This window comes from Lygodium microphyllum, chromosome 7, assembly GCF_053477565.2.
Source record: "Lygodium microphyllum isolate KBCC chromosome 7, Lygodium_microphyllum_v1.1.10, whole genome shotgun sequence".
Lineage (NCBI taxonomy): Eukaryota > Viridiplantae > Streptophyta > Polypodiopsida > Schizaeales > Lygodiaceae > Lygodium > Lygodium microphyllum.
The window spans coordinates 91,319,231-91,336,079 of NC_141141.1; the positions used below are offsets into that span (position 1 = coordinate 91,319,231).

Below are 16,849 nucleotides of genomic sequence, written 5' to 3' on the forward strand. Positions count from 1 at the left end.
CACCTTTCTTCAAGTGACTTATTTTACCACAAATGTGGCAAGTGGACTCCTTATCCCTCTTATTCTTATCTTCCTTCTTCTACTTCTACTTCTACTTCCCCTTCTTTTAAGAAGCCTAGCCTATAAGAGCCTCAAAATTCTGAAAATTTATACCCTTCAATTGTTCTTCTTGATCCAAGTCCATAGAAACCAGCTCCTCCCACATAAGGGTCTCCATTCACCCTTAAACAATCAAGATGGAATAAAATGCGCTAAATCTAAGGAGCGATTGTAACAACAAAGTAATCATTGTCCTTGGATGTGATCACATTAACATTTGCTTCTCCAAAAAACCCCTCTTCATGACAATCATCTTGTCATAGAGCTGATGTAACTCCATGCATATCTTTCAAGCATTGGTCAAATGCTTGATGTAAGCAATCACACTAGTATGCAAGAGAAATAAGAATGAAATAATGCAAGCATTCAACTTGTCTCAATGGGCATGTACCTCCACCAACTCTGCATTCTTTGAAGAAAAAAGCTTGTAAGGATCATTGGCCATTAAGTTGTCAATGGTCCAAAATGCGGTACTTCTCATCTAGTGTTTGATCCTATGAAAGAGCCAACAGTGCCAAGACCTGATGATACACAATAGTCTAAAACTCCATGTCGATTTCAAATGACATGGTCGCCTAAATAACCTACATAAGAAAATGTGGAGACCCCCTCTGTGTCACCAGGTGGTGATACTTTTTACAATTGCTTTTCTTATTTACTTTTTTTTTATTTTACTTTTCTTTTCTTTTATTGCTGTTGCTTTTTACCCCCAGAGTTCTCTTGGAATAACCGGGATCCTTGCATGGCCAGAAGAGGTAGCCATTGGGACAAATTGGACTAATGGTTTGTCTGAGCCTTAGGACCAGTTCCATATTGAATGGGTACTGAAGAATAGAATGCCAGTGGTTTGGAACTGTGTGCTTAGCCACTGGAGATGGTGCAAGACAATGAGCCTAGCCAAGATAGAAGATGCACATGTGAGAATGCTCACGAAAGAAAAGTCACTGTAAAACTGAGCACCATTACACTTTTGATGTGGTCGAAATGATAAAAGTTGCACAGAACAACTTGAGGAATGTAGGGGTCACCATCCCTAAAATTTAGGGAGTTACTACTTTTGGACCCTAGAATCTATTCATGTCATTGTCTTTGTTTTTACACGAGGATTAATTCTCCGGTCTGTGCTGAGGTCAAATTTTGCACCGATCATGGTGAATTTTAGACCGGAAGGTTTGAACGGGAAAATTGTTACATGTATGCCATGTGGCACAAATTTCCAAAAGAGAGAGAGAGAGAGAGAGAGAGAGAGAGAGAGAGAGAGAGAGAGAGAGAGCATTAAAAAAAACGTAATAGGCATAAGGGACAGATGGGAGAATGAAGTTTTGAGGAGCTGAGGGCAGATTGCTGCAAGAAAACCAGCCATGGAGAGTACTTCTACATCTTTGACTCAAGCGCGGAGGTAGAGCTTGCTCCCTCTGATCACCTCTCTCTCTCTATTCTCAGAAGAAATGCTTTGCATGATGGATTGATTCCATCAAAGATGCAATTCTGTGTTTTCTCTGGACATGCTGAATCGTAAGGATGTGAACTCTGCTCATGCTGAATAAGAACAATGAACTCTGCACATGCTGAATCGTAAGAACAATGAACTTTGCTCATGCTGAATAAGAACAGTAAACTCTGCACATGCTGAATTGTAAGAACAGTGAACTCTGCTCATGCTGAATAAGAACAGTGAACTCTATTCATGCTAAATAAGAATAGTGAACTCTGCACATGCTGAATCGTAAGAACAATGAACTCTGCTCATGCTGAATAAGAATAGTGAACTCTGCTCATGCTGAATAAGAACAATGAATTCTGCACATGCTGGACAGTAAGGGATGTTGATCTGGACATGATGTACTATTCCTATGCAGTTGGGATTTACTTAGAAGAGATGAAAACTAACTGTTCACAGGTTTTGTATTTTGGAACATTACCATTTTTGTAATTTTCTATCTTTTAATTGATAAAGAAATATCGAGAGGGGCACTGGTCTTCGGGGCTAATCTGGAGTTGAGCAAGGGAGAGAGGTCTCTATTTATGTGTGTATGTAAAGTCCAGGTGTTAATTGAAGGAACTACCGCTTTATGTGAGTCATAGACCGGTTGCATGGTTCCATCCCCAGGATTTGAATTCTTTTCTGTAAGAATTTAAGCTCAGATAGTTTTGGGTGAAAAGGCCATACACACAGGTCTTATGGAGATTACAGGACTAGAGAGATTGCAGACATGGATAAAGGCAAAGGAAAACTCCCCCATGAAGAAGAGAGTTCTTCTTCTGCTCATAGACACCGAAGAGAGAGTATTGGTGCACAGGTGTCAGCACCTTCTAGAACTGAGATTAAACCACATGATGAGGAGCAAGAATAGGAGGACTTGTTCATGGCACAACTCCTCAGTATGGTTGGCTCTTTCCAACAGCTGGTAAAGAATCCTCGGATGCAAAAAATTTTGAAGTCACATAATGAGGATTCTCAGGCTGAGTCATCACATCATACCATGGAGCGCTCAAAAAGGCAAACCTCTAATGTGTGTGAGCATGTGGAAAAGACACCAAACATGGAGATAGGTCCAATGCAACAAGAAGCACAATCACAAGATCAGGGAGTGAATGGTCAAGGCAGTTATGCACAATTGGCACAACAGACTATTCCTCCTCAGTTTGCTACTTATCTTGGTTACTTTGGTGGTGGGTCAGTTTTTCAAGCAATGGCTGGATTACCCACGGGTTATCAGGGATACTTGCGTAGAGGGCCACCAGGAATAATGCCTATTGAGGCAGTGAACCCACTTTATGCTAATATTGGTCTACAGGCCGGTTATCAAACTCTGCAGAAATGAATGCTGATAATGCACCTAAGGGACTCCCCTTTTTACAGCCACTTGTCTATGACAACCTGACACCAAAAAGTGCAAAGCCTAAAGACTATAAAGAGGGTGGTCAAGCAATAAAGTTTGAAACCTTCAGTGGTATGCAAGATAAGCTGAAAGCTTTGACATTTATACAGCAATTTGATGCAGCTGACACAGGAGGGAATTTTACTGAGACTTATAAGGTGCGAAAGGCTACAACTTTTTCAAAGGTAATGCTTTGCAGTGGTGGAACATATTGTTGATGCAAGGATATGCACCTGCCACTTGGGTTCATTTCAAATAGTTGTTTGCAGCCTCATGGTTAACTAACACGTTTGAAGTAGATGTCATGACTGCATGGCATAAATTGGACGCGGCAAATTGTACGGATTTAGAAGAGTATAATAACAAAATTTTGGAAAGAACTTTTGCCCGTGAGTTCTTACAGGACAGTGCCCCTATCAGAACAAATTGAAAAGTAATGTTGCAGTTTGCCCAAAGCCGTCAGGGATTATTGTACCAAGACTAGGGTTACAAATATGGTACAGTTAATTGAAAATGCCGGTGTGGCAAATGCATTGTTGAAAGGAAAAGCTGACAGCTTTAAAGGCACTGAAAAGAAGGATTCTCAATTTAAGCAGGATCCTAGCAAGAAGAAGAAGCAATTTCCAAAAAGGACCAGTTTTACAAAGAAGTCTTTTTGGAAGAAAAGATTTCAGCAGCAACCTCAGACTTCTTTTAAACAGGGTAAAGGACAAAAGAGGCCACTTTTTGGCAAATCATTTGAAGAAATAAAGGCTTTAATGATGGCTAGAAAATGCTTTATTTGTGAACAGAAAGGCCATATTGCTTCTAAGTGCCCACAGCAATTTTCTAAAGATGCGAAGGATAAAGATGCACCAAGTAAAAACAAGCCTAGCATTGGCTTAGTGTCTGATATGGTGGGAGATCAATGAATTGATGATGCTACAGAATTGTGCAAAGCTTGGGGAAAGATCAGAGATTCCACAGTGCTTATTTTCTTTGATCCTAGAGCTCGTGCAAACTTTATCTCACCAGCATTGGCAGATTGAAGCGTTACATGGTATAATCTTGGAAGGAATATTTGATACATGTAATGAGGCAATATGGAGCTGCACCTTAAAGAGATTGTGAAAAATTTGCAAGGGTTATTTTAAATAAATGCATAACTTCAATCCATATTTAAGCCTAATCAAATGAGAATGAGAGAGCGCATGAGAAAGAGGGAGAGGAATTTGTATGTGTATGTGGTTTCTCTCATGTATGCACAATTAAAATACTAATACATCAGGATAAAATCTTCAAACCCTCCGATGATCAGCATTTGGTGTTTTTTAAATCTTCCAAACTTCAACTATTTGTCACATGCCTAATTGAGCCACTAACATTGTGATAATATTATTAAAAATAAGTACATAAGCTTAATTTAGTGATGTAAAGAAGTTAAGAAGAGAGAACTACAAATGCATTGTTAGAGAGAGAGAGAGAGAGAGAGAGAGAGAGAGAGAGAGAGCTCAATTCTATTAAAAATGGATGCGTAACTTCAATCCATATGTAAGTCTAATCAGATGAGGAAAGGAGAGCAAGAGAAAGAGAGAGAGAGAGGAATCTGTAAGTATATGTGATTTTACTCATGTCATGTGTGCACAATTGAAGTACTAATACATCAAGATGTAATTATAAAATACATGTAAATAATTGAGAGAGGGGATGTGAATGTATATATGAATGTGATATTGGTTTTACATATACAATTGTACCACTAGCATTGTAATAATATTATAAAAATAAGCACATAAGCTTAATTTAGTGATGTGATGAAGTTAAGGAGAGAGAACTACAAATTCATAGAGAGAGAGAGAGGTGTTATTAAGGGGGAGGAGGAGAGAGAGATGCATTCCATGGGTCCCTAATATATGAGAGAGAGAGAGAGAGAGAGAGAGACATGTTAGTGAGTGGAGGGAGATGTTGGTGGTTGGTCCCTAATGTAATGTCCCCATTACTTAGTTTATTTTAATAAACAATGTGCGTATACATTCCAAAAATTGATTTATGTTGAAAAAATAATGGTAAAGATTGAACATTTTTAAAATTAGCTCTAACTATGAAGATAATTGTTATTATTAATGAGGTATTATATGCCAGTTCATGGAAGAAAGGCTTGGGAAACCCTCCCAAGACAAGCTTATTAAAACTATATTTGTAGTATAGAATAACAAAAATAACTAGCCTAGTGGATAGTTACTTGGTAGTTAAGTGCACTTGGATGACGACACTGCCGAGATGGGTGACCTCTTGGGAAGCTTTTCCTACACGCTAGTGGGAGCTTCTCATCTACAACCAATGGTGCCAAAGAAGCCTTAGTAGCCATTACCAAGTATACCAAGGCCAAGAAGCCAAGATCTATGCCTTGGTCACCGCCTTAGTCGTGAACTTTAGAGTGACGCTCGCCGGGGATGATGCGATGTGCAGTGCTTGCCATATATTCATAAATTATTTATCGCCATGCTATGTTCCAAAAACGGAGCCCCTCTCTGACATCATCGATGATGTCATCGAAAACGCTAAAAGCAAGCGTTCTCTCTTTACCTCCCCCCCGATTACTATATAAACAGGGATAAAGCATCACATCAATAAGAGAACCCATGCAAAAGTCTCTTTGATGTTGATGCGATGAAGCTCTGCGCTGCAATCAGCCGAGCCTCTAATGACCTCTCTAATAAAGTGATAACAACCACATCAGTAATGCCAAGATACCAGACGACAGTCTAACCAAAGAGCCTCCTTGCAAGCCTCAGTGGCTATAACATATTCTATCTCTATAGGGTCGTGTATTTTTGCATCGTGCACATCTAAGAAATTGCACCTCCAGCAAAGGTAAAGTCATAACTAGAGATGGACTTCCTACTATCTGCATGTCTTGCATAATTCGAGTTGATGTACCCCATGACTCTTGTATCCTAGCCATCATAATAGCAAATGCACATAGCTAATGTGCCTTTCAAGTACCTCATGATAACCTTGATGGCATCCCAATGCCATCTACCAAGTGTAGCCATATAGTGTGCCACAACTCCCATTGTAAATGCTATGTCAGGATGAGTAGTTATCATGGCATACATCAAACTATCCACTATAGATACATAAGGGATCTTGGCCTTCCACTCATCAAGTTGCAGACAATCGGCTTGACTAACCTTCACATGACAAGGTAAAGGATAGCCAATAGGCTTAACATCTTGCAGATAAAATTGCTCAAGGAGCTTCTAGATATAAGTAAAGAAGCCCCTTAGATCGATCATGGTGGTAGGTGAATTGGGTAGTCGGCCTCTAACAACCCCCAAGACAACACCACAAGATGAGGATCTTCCCTCAACAAAACCCATGAAACAACACCACTGAACACATGATCAAATATTTCTGATCACTCACTCCGCTGAGACTTCAACTAACCACTGAAGCAGTTTAAACCTTCAAGCTCAAAATTTACCACTTTTAGAGAGAATTTGATGTTGAAACAACCATGGCAAAGACTTTGACAACACGAGCTTTCAGATTCACACAACTCCTATTTTTAGGGATGGCAATCCCATGCATTAGCTGACCCACAAAGCGTGGTTGCTTCAAGCAGTGCAAAATCAGTTGTAGATCCTTTATGTTCCTCTTTTCTCAGAGCACACATAAATACAAACCAAAAAAGCAAGTAACCAAAGCTTTATATGTCAAATTTTCATGCACATTCAACTGCTACAAGCATTTCACTATTGTAGTCATTCCATTACTGCAACAAAAAAGAGTTTACACTGATATAGCAATGGATAATCATGATAACTTTCATGGGAAACCAAGTTGGTGAAGTAAATGCTACTGAATTCACCTATTTCCTCATGTAACACAGAAACTGCCTCATAGAGCACTACACAGAATAGTTCATAACTTTCTGACCAGATCTGGATCGCCGAGCTTCAAAAAGGAAAGTTGTGGCTCTCTTTCCAATCTATAAGTCTCCAAAACAACTCAGAGCCAAATTCTTTGATCTACTATCCTGAAACAACTCTGCACAACCTGTAGTCCTAAATTTACTACTACTCTAAACATCAAACACAACTTCTCTGTTTCCAAAAACACAAACTTGCAAATGAAAGACACTTTCTTTGATTTTAGCTTGTCATTTCAGCATACCAATAGATACATCTCAATATATCTCGCATTGATGAAGAGTTGCAGGAGCTTCGAACTTTATGAACTCTGATTCATCATTTTCTTGGCTGCAAATCCTTCCAAATTTCCCCTAACTAGAGTTCTACATTCAACATTTGCCCATAATACATATTCTCTGCCACATACCTAGTTTCAGATGTAAAGATCCTTTACTTTCATTCTTCTCTGCTAACGGGAAATCTCATGTAACAACTAACATACATCACTCTCAACTTGATGAAGAACAACCCTCTGTTGTCTTTCACTCATATCCATACATCAAAACTGATTTGCATACTCTCTGCCCCACGTAGCAATAAAAGAAAACAAGACAAAAAGAAGACTCTTATTAACATCATCTGAAAACTGAGAACTCACATTAGCCCATTGACTTCAACAGCCCTGCCCTCATGCTCCTCGTCTCCAATAACTTCAGCTTCACGGTCTCTTTCTTCTAACTTCTGAGCTTCAGATTTCTCCATTCTCTTCAAGCTACAAGATTCTTCTCTCTCTCTCTCTCTCTCTCTCTCTCTCTCTCTCTCTCTCTCTCTCTCTCTCTCTCTCTCTCTCTCTCTCTCTCTCTCTCTCTCTCTCTCTCTCTCTCTCTCTCTCTCTCTCTCTCTCTCTCTGATTGTGTTGTGTCGAATCCCTCTCCCTCTCTCTTCTTTTTTTTTTTTTTAACTCCTCATGTTTTTGCTTTTTTTCCTATTTTACCAAGGTGCCCCTTGTTTTCCCTTAGTTATTAGATGGCAAACATGTCCCTTACCACGTAAAATTCCACTTGGGGACTCAAAATTGGAAGCGAGAACACATTTCCTTCTCTTTTTGCATGAGGCGCATACCTCAAAACTAAAATATCACAACCACGTGTCAAACATGCATGATATCACTTGGGATTTTCCTCTTTCAACCTAAATCCTGCTATGGGTAAGTATTAGAAAGACAAAAAAATGATATTTGCATGTGTTACCCCACTTGACTTCACGCAATATCAAGTCCCTAGTCACTCATTTTCACCCATCGTGATTAGCCACCCCCCGAGTTTGGAACACAAAGTGTGAAGAAACCTTTATTAAAAGCTTCAAAAACATCTGACAAAGACAAACTCCTTTTCTTGAAAATCTGCCTCATAGAGCACTGCATAGAATAGCTCATAACTTTCTAACCATGTCTTATATCACCAAGCTTGAAAAAGGAAAGTTGTAGCTCTCTTTCCAATCTATAACTCTCCAGAACAACTCAGAGCCAAATTCTTTGATCTGCTATCCTGAAATAGCTTTGCACAACGTGTAGTCCTAAATTTACTACATGCAGTCCACTTCAGACATCGACCTTCCAGAGACCATAACCTTCACATTCTTGCAGATCAACACCAAACTTGACAGAGACCTTTAGTAGGTGTCAAAGCACACTTTAAATATATTGTCCCTCATTTATAACCATATGATCAACACCTAATTTTAGAAAACTGAATCTTCCCCAAACAGTAAATTGGAAGCAACCTACTCTATGTATAGTATGTACATTACTTACATCCTGGCCTTTCTAACAATGACTTTAAATCCCGAGTTTTTAGAAACTCTTCAATCAGGTGAAGGCTTTCCCTGCCCTCATATGTAGGATTATCCACCCTCATGGCAGCAACATACTAGAAAAGAGCATTTTCAACCAATTCATGAGCTCTACGGTTGTTCTCCCTGCCAATATGCCAAATTTCAAATTTTTGCAGCTGCCTCATGAGGCCTTTTATCTTAAAGAGCCAATCCTTCAAAACATGTTTATTGGCTTTCCAAACATTTTGAACCTATCTGACCACCAACGTAGCATCTCCTTTTGCAACTATCTTCCTGTATCCCAGCTAAATACACTGTTTTAGGCCAACATGTAAACTCGCATATTCAGCTTCATTGTTACTTTGTATCTCTTTACTTTCTTGACTTCCAGAAAAGACTTCTCAATTTTTAGCGTCCATAATGACAAAACCCAGTCTTCCCTTTTTCAACACACTTTTGTAATTGCCATTAAAAAACAAGGTAGCATCTTTATCCTTCATCTCCTCATGAATTTGCGAATGTGGAATCAGTTTCCGTCTTATAACAGCCGCACTTTCAACAGGTTCTTTATAAGTCAAAATATCAACTAAGCTAGCTCTTACAGTATCCTCCTTCAAACATGTAAATTCAAATTTTTGCAGAGCCAATAGCAACTTCGTACCTCTTTGAGCATTTTTAGCACATCACAAAACCTGTGGAAGCAACTAGGAACTAGTAAATACTACAAATGGTTTTTGAATCAAGTATGATTTCCATCTTTTAACTGCATATACCAGCCCCCATACCAACAATTCTTCTTCCATCCAAGCTTTTTCAGTCACTCCAATGGATCTACTTATATAAAACACAGGCCTTATATAGGACATTCCCTTTCCCTTCTGCATCCCACTGCATTTTTCCCAACACTAATGCGAATGTAGAAAGGTTCATCCTAGTTTGGAGGCATAAGAACTGACAAAGTGCTTAATTTTTCTTTAATCTACAAGAATGCATTCTCTTCAACTTGCTTCCAAACTAAAGGATCCCTTTGAGTTGCTTTCTATAAAGGATATACATACTCAGCCATCATATGGAGGAATGATCTTGATAGATATCTCAACTTTTGAACAAATCTCATCAGTTCTTTTACAGTTTTTGGAGAATCCATAAGAAGTAAAGCCTCAACTTTACTAGGCTCAAGTGAAATACCATTAGCAGACATTGCATGACCCAAGAGTATCACTCTAGTTCTTGCTATTCTACATTTATAAGGGTTTAGCTAACCGCCATCCTCAACAAGTTTGTAGAAAACTTCATCAAGTTTTTTAGAGTGTAATGCCCTTGACCTAAACACACAAAAGTCATCCATAAAAACCCTCAAAGATTTCCCAATGAAAGGGGCAAATACCCAACTAACCCATCTTGAAAAGGTGGCGTATACATTCATCAAACCAAAAGGCATTACCTTATAGAAAAAGCATCCCCATGGGGTAATGAACTATGTTTTCTTCTAATCTTCTTCTATTGTTTGGATCTAGAAATATCCAGAGAATCCATCGCACACACTGTAAAATTCATGACCAGCCACTTGATCCAAGATCTCATCCTAAAATGGAAGAGGATAGTAGTCCCTCTTAGTAGCTGCATTAAAAAGGCTTGAAATCAATACATGCTCTCCACTTTCCATTCTTCTTTGGCCTCATTACAACAAGAGACACCCACTTTGCGTCATCAACAGGATAGATAAATCCCGCATCAAGCAACTTCTGAATTTCAGTTTTAAGTACATTTTCCTGAATTGTACCAAGTCTCCTAAGTTTTTGAGCCACCGGTTTATACCCTACTTTCAATTTGATATGGTGCATAATGCTGTTAGTACCCCTCAATTGGTGATATTCTATAGCAAACAATTTCAGATATTTCTAAAAAATGGATGAATATTCATCACTTTCATCATTAGTCAAGTCATTTCCCAAGTCATTTTCCAGCATATTCATAAGCTTAGGCAGTCCAACATTCATTTCAAGTTGTGGATCACATGTTTCCTGCATGAGGTCTGTACTTCCTATAACAATATTTACAATTTTTTCCTCTCTTTTTGAACCCTGGATCGACAACCCAAAGAGGTCAACATCCCTAGAGAGTAGGCTACCTTCCCATTCTCTATCTTCCTCATCATCAAGGCTGGAATTTTCTGAATCACTACTTTCATCACCTCCAGCATCACTTTCATGTCCATTTTGAATGACAAACCCTATTTTCATGTCAAAGATCGCCCTCTTATAAGCTGGCTTCTCTAGATAGAGTTCCAATTGACCTCTATACTAGTCTTGTCTGGATCTGATACCAATCAACCACGGTTGTCCCAAAATGAGAGAATATGCCCCAAGGTTTGCAAGCATTACATGGAAATCCAAACATGCTCTTTGGCCTCCGATGTTGATTTCTAAGTTCTCGATGACTCCCAAACATTTCACTTTTGAGCTATTTGCCATTTTAACCTTAAACAATGACTTCCCTGTCATTTTAAGATGCATTTGCACCATTGCTTCTTCAGTGATTACACAAACTTGTGCACCGCCATGAACATAAACTTGATCAATTTTTCTTTTTTGTATCTATGCATCCATGACAAGTATAATGTCTTTCACATCTGATAGGTATACCACTTCAACATGCCTAGTTTGGGTTTTTTCTTTCCTGATGCTAACCAATCCATGATATTGCCTCCTTAGATATGAGTTCATTTGCAGCATCAGTCTTCTTACCTTTTAAATCCTCAAGCAAGTTGTAAGGAACTTGATTGACTCCCAAAGTAAAGTCCCCCATTTGAATCTTCCTTCGTTGTCTAGCTTTCTTGCTAGTTTTTGGATCATTTGCAACCTGTTTTCCCTTTTAATCCTTGTTGCCCTTTGACTTTTAGTTTTAGTATCCCTCTCTCTGACTCTCATGTTAGTAAAAACATCTACATTTTTCCCATCATTAGACATACTGGTTTCAATCAAATTCATACCCCATGTGCCTTCATTAGGTCTTCTTTCCAACTGTTGCCTAGCATTCTGTTGTGGCATGGGATACATCTCTCCTCTTGTTCTTCTTGGATAAGGGCAATCAAGAGAGCAACATGACCTGTCTCCCTACAATTAAAGCATTCAAAGTTTTCCCATCTATTTCTTGGAGGTCCTCTAAATCTAGGTTGCATTTGAGGTGACCTTTCGTGCAATAGGCTCATATTCAAATTCACATTTGCCAACTGTTTCTGCAGTTTATTAATCACATCATGATCAGGATTCCTATGGCCCTGTTGAGTCCCATTCTCCACTCTTTCAAATGCCCCATGAAGATTCACAGCTTGTTGTCCTACATTTCTTGCAACAGTGTAAACCTTATTAGGCAGTAAAAATTCATGCACAACAATACCTCTTGATTATTGTATTTTCCTTTGCTTTTCCTTGGTTATTTTGACTGCATCTTCACATGTATCAGGGTCTTTGATCAGAATCTTTTCTCTAATTTTAGGTTTGAGCAATGAAACAAACTTGCCCTTTTTCAAGAACATCATCGGAGGTTGCTCCATACTCTGTGCAATTTCTATCCATTTTACTTAAAATCTCTCAGCAAATTTAGAAACTTCCTCATTTCCTCCCTGAGATATCCTTTCCAAAGATTTCCATAAACTCTCAGGAGTTTGATTAGTTGCAAAGCTTGTAAAGGAACTCATTTTTTACTTCATTCCAATTTGCCCTTGTCTCTTCATTCAGTAAGTTCCACTGTTAACCCTCAGACGAACAAGGTGGAAAAGTGAAAAATCCAGAAAATCTAAAGTAAAAGATAAGGCCAAGGCAAAAATGGAATGGAAGACGAAGGTGCGTTAAGAAAAAATCGGAAAACACGTGTGAAAAAGTCTTAAATCAAGGAGAGAGGCACAAAAAAAAGCGCAAGTCAACACTTTTGTAAAGAGCACAAGGTGCACCATGATTTATTTTAAGAGCATCGGGCTCTCTCCCATGCAAATTGTAAAGGTAGATGGGCAGTAGGAAGAAAGTTAGGAAGATAGGAGGACAATGGGAAAAAGGGCCACGGCCACGGCCGTTGGCCATGTAAAAAAGGAGATAAGGGGATAACCGCCCAAAAGGGATTTAGGGTTTGGTATATGAAGTTCAAAAAGTGAATGAGAGCTCATTCTTTGGTGTGTGGTAAAGTGGACTCTTCTTCTTCTTCTCTTCTTCTCTTCTCTTGCTTGCTTGTGAGTGCTTGAGAGAGGGAGTGTGAGTGAGTAAGGGAGTGAGTGCGTGAGAGTGAAGGATCTTGGAGGTGAAGCTCTCCACCATCTCCTCTCTTCTTCTTCTTCTTTTCTCTTCTCTTGTCTCGTGTGTGGCTATGGAGAATTGGGTATACGTCCCGAGGAAATGGGACCAATTGGATAGGCTGATTTGGCATGCCCAGTGTTGAGATATCGAGCTCCACTCGTGATACGCCAGGGTGACCGTTGTGTATTTATGTCACCGACTTGTCAGTTTTGCAGACGCGGTTGGTACACCGCCCATGAATAATAGCTACATGACAGCTATCCTTATCTACTCTAGTTCGTGGCTCAGTTAGTATGCCACCTTAGTTAGTTGAGTTTGGTTTAAGACCCATATATAGGGTTCTTCTATTTCTTTATATAAGAGTTCTTTTGGCTTACACAACTAAGAAGAGGAAAACTGCTTTCAGCCTCCACCCTTGTGTGTATTCCCCCATTGTGCAAGCAAGAAAGCTACAAGTGAGACTCCTTCCTTCTCTCCCACAATCTTGACATGGTATCAGAGCCTTGTTCGTGGTAAGGAGCTTAAGAAAGCAAGCCAAGCTCGCGGAGTTCTGGTAAGAGGAGCAGTGTTGCTTTCATTTTCTGTTTTGGGAGCAAATATCTGCAGGTAGCACATCTGGAAATTGCAGGAGTGCATTGTCTCAGGTTGAGACGCCCTTCCCGGTGAAGCAAGAGGGCAGTATATGCTGCGGGTAAGGGCTTTAGCCCTTGGCGACCCTGTTTTTTTTATTTGAGGCCATTTCGGGGCCTGTTTTGGAGGCAGAAGTTTTCTGCACGCACTCAGAAAAAGGCCCAGTTTTATGCTGTGCGACCACTATTCTACAGGTCGGTGAAAAGTTACTGTAGAAATTGCATCGTATGCTTGTGCGCAGAGACATTGGGAATTTCAGAATCATCCTTGGTTCCTGTTTATGCAAAATCGTCACTAGGAAGTGACTGTGTGGTCAAATACCACTTTCGCCAGTTTTGCAGATTTGCCCTTGTGAGGGTGAAGCTGAGTTTTTGCAGTGACAGAATTTTTTGCAGTGTTCTGTAATGGCGTTTGATTCTCTTTCACAGATTGTAACTGAAAAGCTTGACAAGAACAACTTTCAGGCATGGAAGTTTAGAATGACGAATTTCCTTATGGGAAAAGGATATTGGAAATTTGTTGCAGGAAATGAAGAAGAACCAGTTCTTCCTGATGTTCCCAATCAACAACAAATGCAGGTATTTAAACCATGGCATGAGAGAGCCAGGAAAGTTATGTACTGGCTGTCTATCAGTATTTCAGACTCTATGATTGTGCATATTCAGGATGCAAGTACGCCAAAGGAGGCATGGGATACTTTGTCAAAAATGTATAGCACAAATACGCAAGCCAGAAAAATGCAACTCAAGCAAGAGTTGCATAATATGTAAAGAGAAAGTATGAGCATCAATGACTACCACATGAAAGTGAAGAAGATTGCAGATGCACTTGCTTCCATTGGGTCGCCAGTGGAAGATGATGATTTAGTTTCTGTGACCTTGAATGGTCTAGGAAAGGATTATGCATAGTTTCGGACATCCATTTCAGTTCGTCAAAGATTTCCTGATTTTGAGGAGTTGATTGCTCTTCTAATTTCTGAGGAGCAGAGAAATGGTGGTGCATCTTCTTCAGGAGGAACTTCAAAAGAAGCTGTCTTCTACTCAAATGCTGCAAGAGGTAGAGGCAGAGGTAGAGGAGGCCGATTTGGAGGCCGTGGTAGAAATTAGAATATGCAGCAAACTCAAGAAAACCAGTCCTATGGAGGAGGACGTGGTAACTCTAAAGGCAGGGGGAGCCAAAGAGGTCGTGGTGGATGGCAAAGAGGCCAAAATGCAAACAGTAATGTTGAATACTACTACTGTGGTAAAATGGGTCATATGGCTAAAGACTGCTATAAAAAGCAGAATGACATCATGAATGGAAATTTACAACAAGGGAATTATGCATCTTCTAGTAGACAGGGTGATGACAGAAATGAGCATTTGTTTATGGTGCAACACATGACCAATTCTATGACAAGTACAGAAGAAAGCAACGATGTGTGGTATGTTGACTCAGGTGCATCAAACCACATGACAGGTCATGTAGAATGGATGCAGGATGCAAGGAAAATGGAAAAACCAGGATTTGTGGAGACTGGTGATGATACTGCACATCCTATTGTGCAAATTGGAAAATTTCATTTGTCTATGCAGGATGGAAAAAAGAAATATATGTCGGATGTATTTCACGTCCCAAATATCACCAAGAACCTGGTTTCTGTTAGCCAAATGGTTGAGCAGGGCTTGCAGGTCAGATTTAATTCTCATGGATGCTTTGTTGAGGATATGAAAAATAAAGGTCGCTTGATAGCAAAAGGAAAGAAGAAGGGCAGAATGTTTACGTTGGATGCAGACATCCCTGAATTGAGTGCAGCAATGTTTGCACATGGGACCGGTGTAGTTGCAGATATTGATATCTAGCATAAACGCATTGGTCATGTTAATGTACAGTGACTTAAATCAATGCAGGCCCAAAATATTGTTGCAGGATTGCCAAAATTCAAGGTTGCAGAAATGCATAAGATATGTGAAGCCTGTCAGTTTGGAAAACAGGCAAGGAAACCATTTCCTAGACATGTTCAAGAGAGTAAGAAGCCATTGGAATTAATCCACTCTGATGTGTGGACTACTAAAGCTGCATCTCTTGAAGGCTGTCATTATTTTGTCACTTTTATTGATGACTATAGCAGAAAAGTTTGGGTGTATTTTATGAAAAAGAAAAGTGAAGTTTTTGGGCATTTCAAAACCCTTAAAGCTATGGTTGAAAAAGAAACAGGCCTACAAATAAAATGCCTAAGGTCAGATGGAGGGGAAGAGTACCTCTCAAATGAGATTGCAAAGTTCTTGCAGGAGCATGGTATAAAGCAGCAATATTCATGCAGTCATACCCCACAACAAAATGGAATTGCAGAAAGGAAAAACAGGCATATTAGAGAGGTATCTCGTACCATGCTCAATGAAAAAGACCTACCAGATTTTTATTGGGCTGAAGCAGTTGCTACAGCAGCCTATATAATGAACAGGACTCCCACTGCAGCAATACATGGCATGACTCCAGAGGAGAGGTATATTGGTAGGAAACCAGATATTTCTCATTTGAAAATTTTTAGTTGCATTGCCTATGTACATGTGCCAGATGAGTTGAGATCCAAGTTGGATCCAAAAGCTAATATGTGCATCTTTATTGGTTACTCTCTGCAGCAAAAAGGGTATAGATGCTATAACCCTTCTACTCGTAAGTTTACAGTCAGCAGAGATGTTGTTTTTTATGAGATGAGTAGCTGGTATAAACCAGTAAATGTGATTGATGATGTAGATGCACAAAATGGTAATGCTGCACAGAATTCACAGCAGCAGTCACAAAATATTAGTGGACCTGGAGCGTCCTCTAGCAGTGGTTCACATTCTTCGCCATGGACAGGCAGATTGAGATCAGGAGAATCTTCTCAAAACAATGCAGATAGTGGTATGCAGGTATCACGAAAAGGAAAAGAGAAGGTTGATCAGCCCATGTTTGATGTGAATGCAGGTCACTCTTATGTGGATTGTGAATCCAGTGGCTCAGAACAGAGCATTGATGATGAGTTGGGTATTCCTTCTATTGTTACACGTGGAGTAAGGAAGACCAGGGATGTTTTGAGAGCACCTGGGAGTGAACCTACTTTGCGCATGTCTACGAGAGCTAGGTATCCTGTGGATAGGCTGAAATATGATGGATTTACAGCCATTCACTATGCATATATGGTCAAAGTGATACAGGAACCAGAACCCACTTCTTTTGAGCAAGCCATGGGAAAAGA

At 39.7% G+C, this 16,849-nt stretch overlaps 1 pseudogene; it reads left to right on the top strand.

Moving 5' to 3' along the window:
* Window positions 1-2,312: 2,312 nt before the first annotated feature.
* On the top strand, window positions 2,313-2,924 carry LOC148033689 (uncharacterized; annotated as a pseudogene).
* The last annotated feature ends 13,925 nt before the right edge of the window (window positions 2,925-16,849 follow it).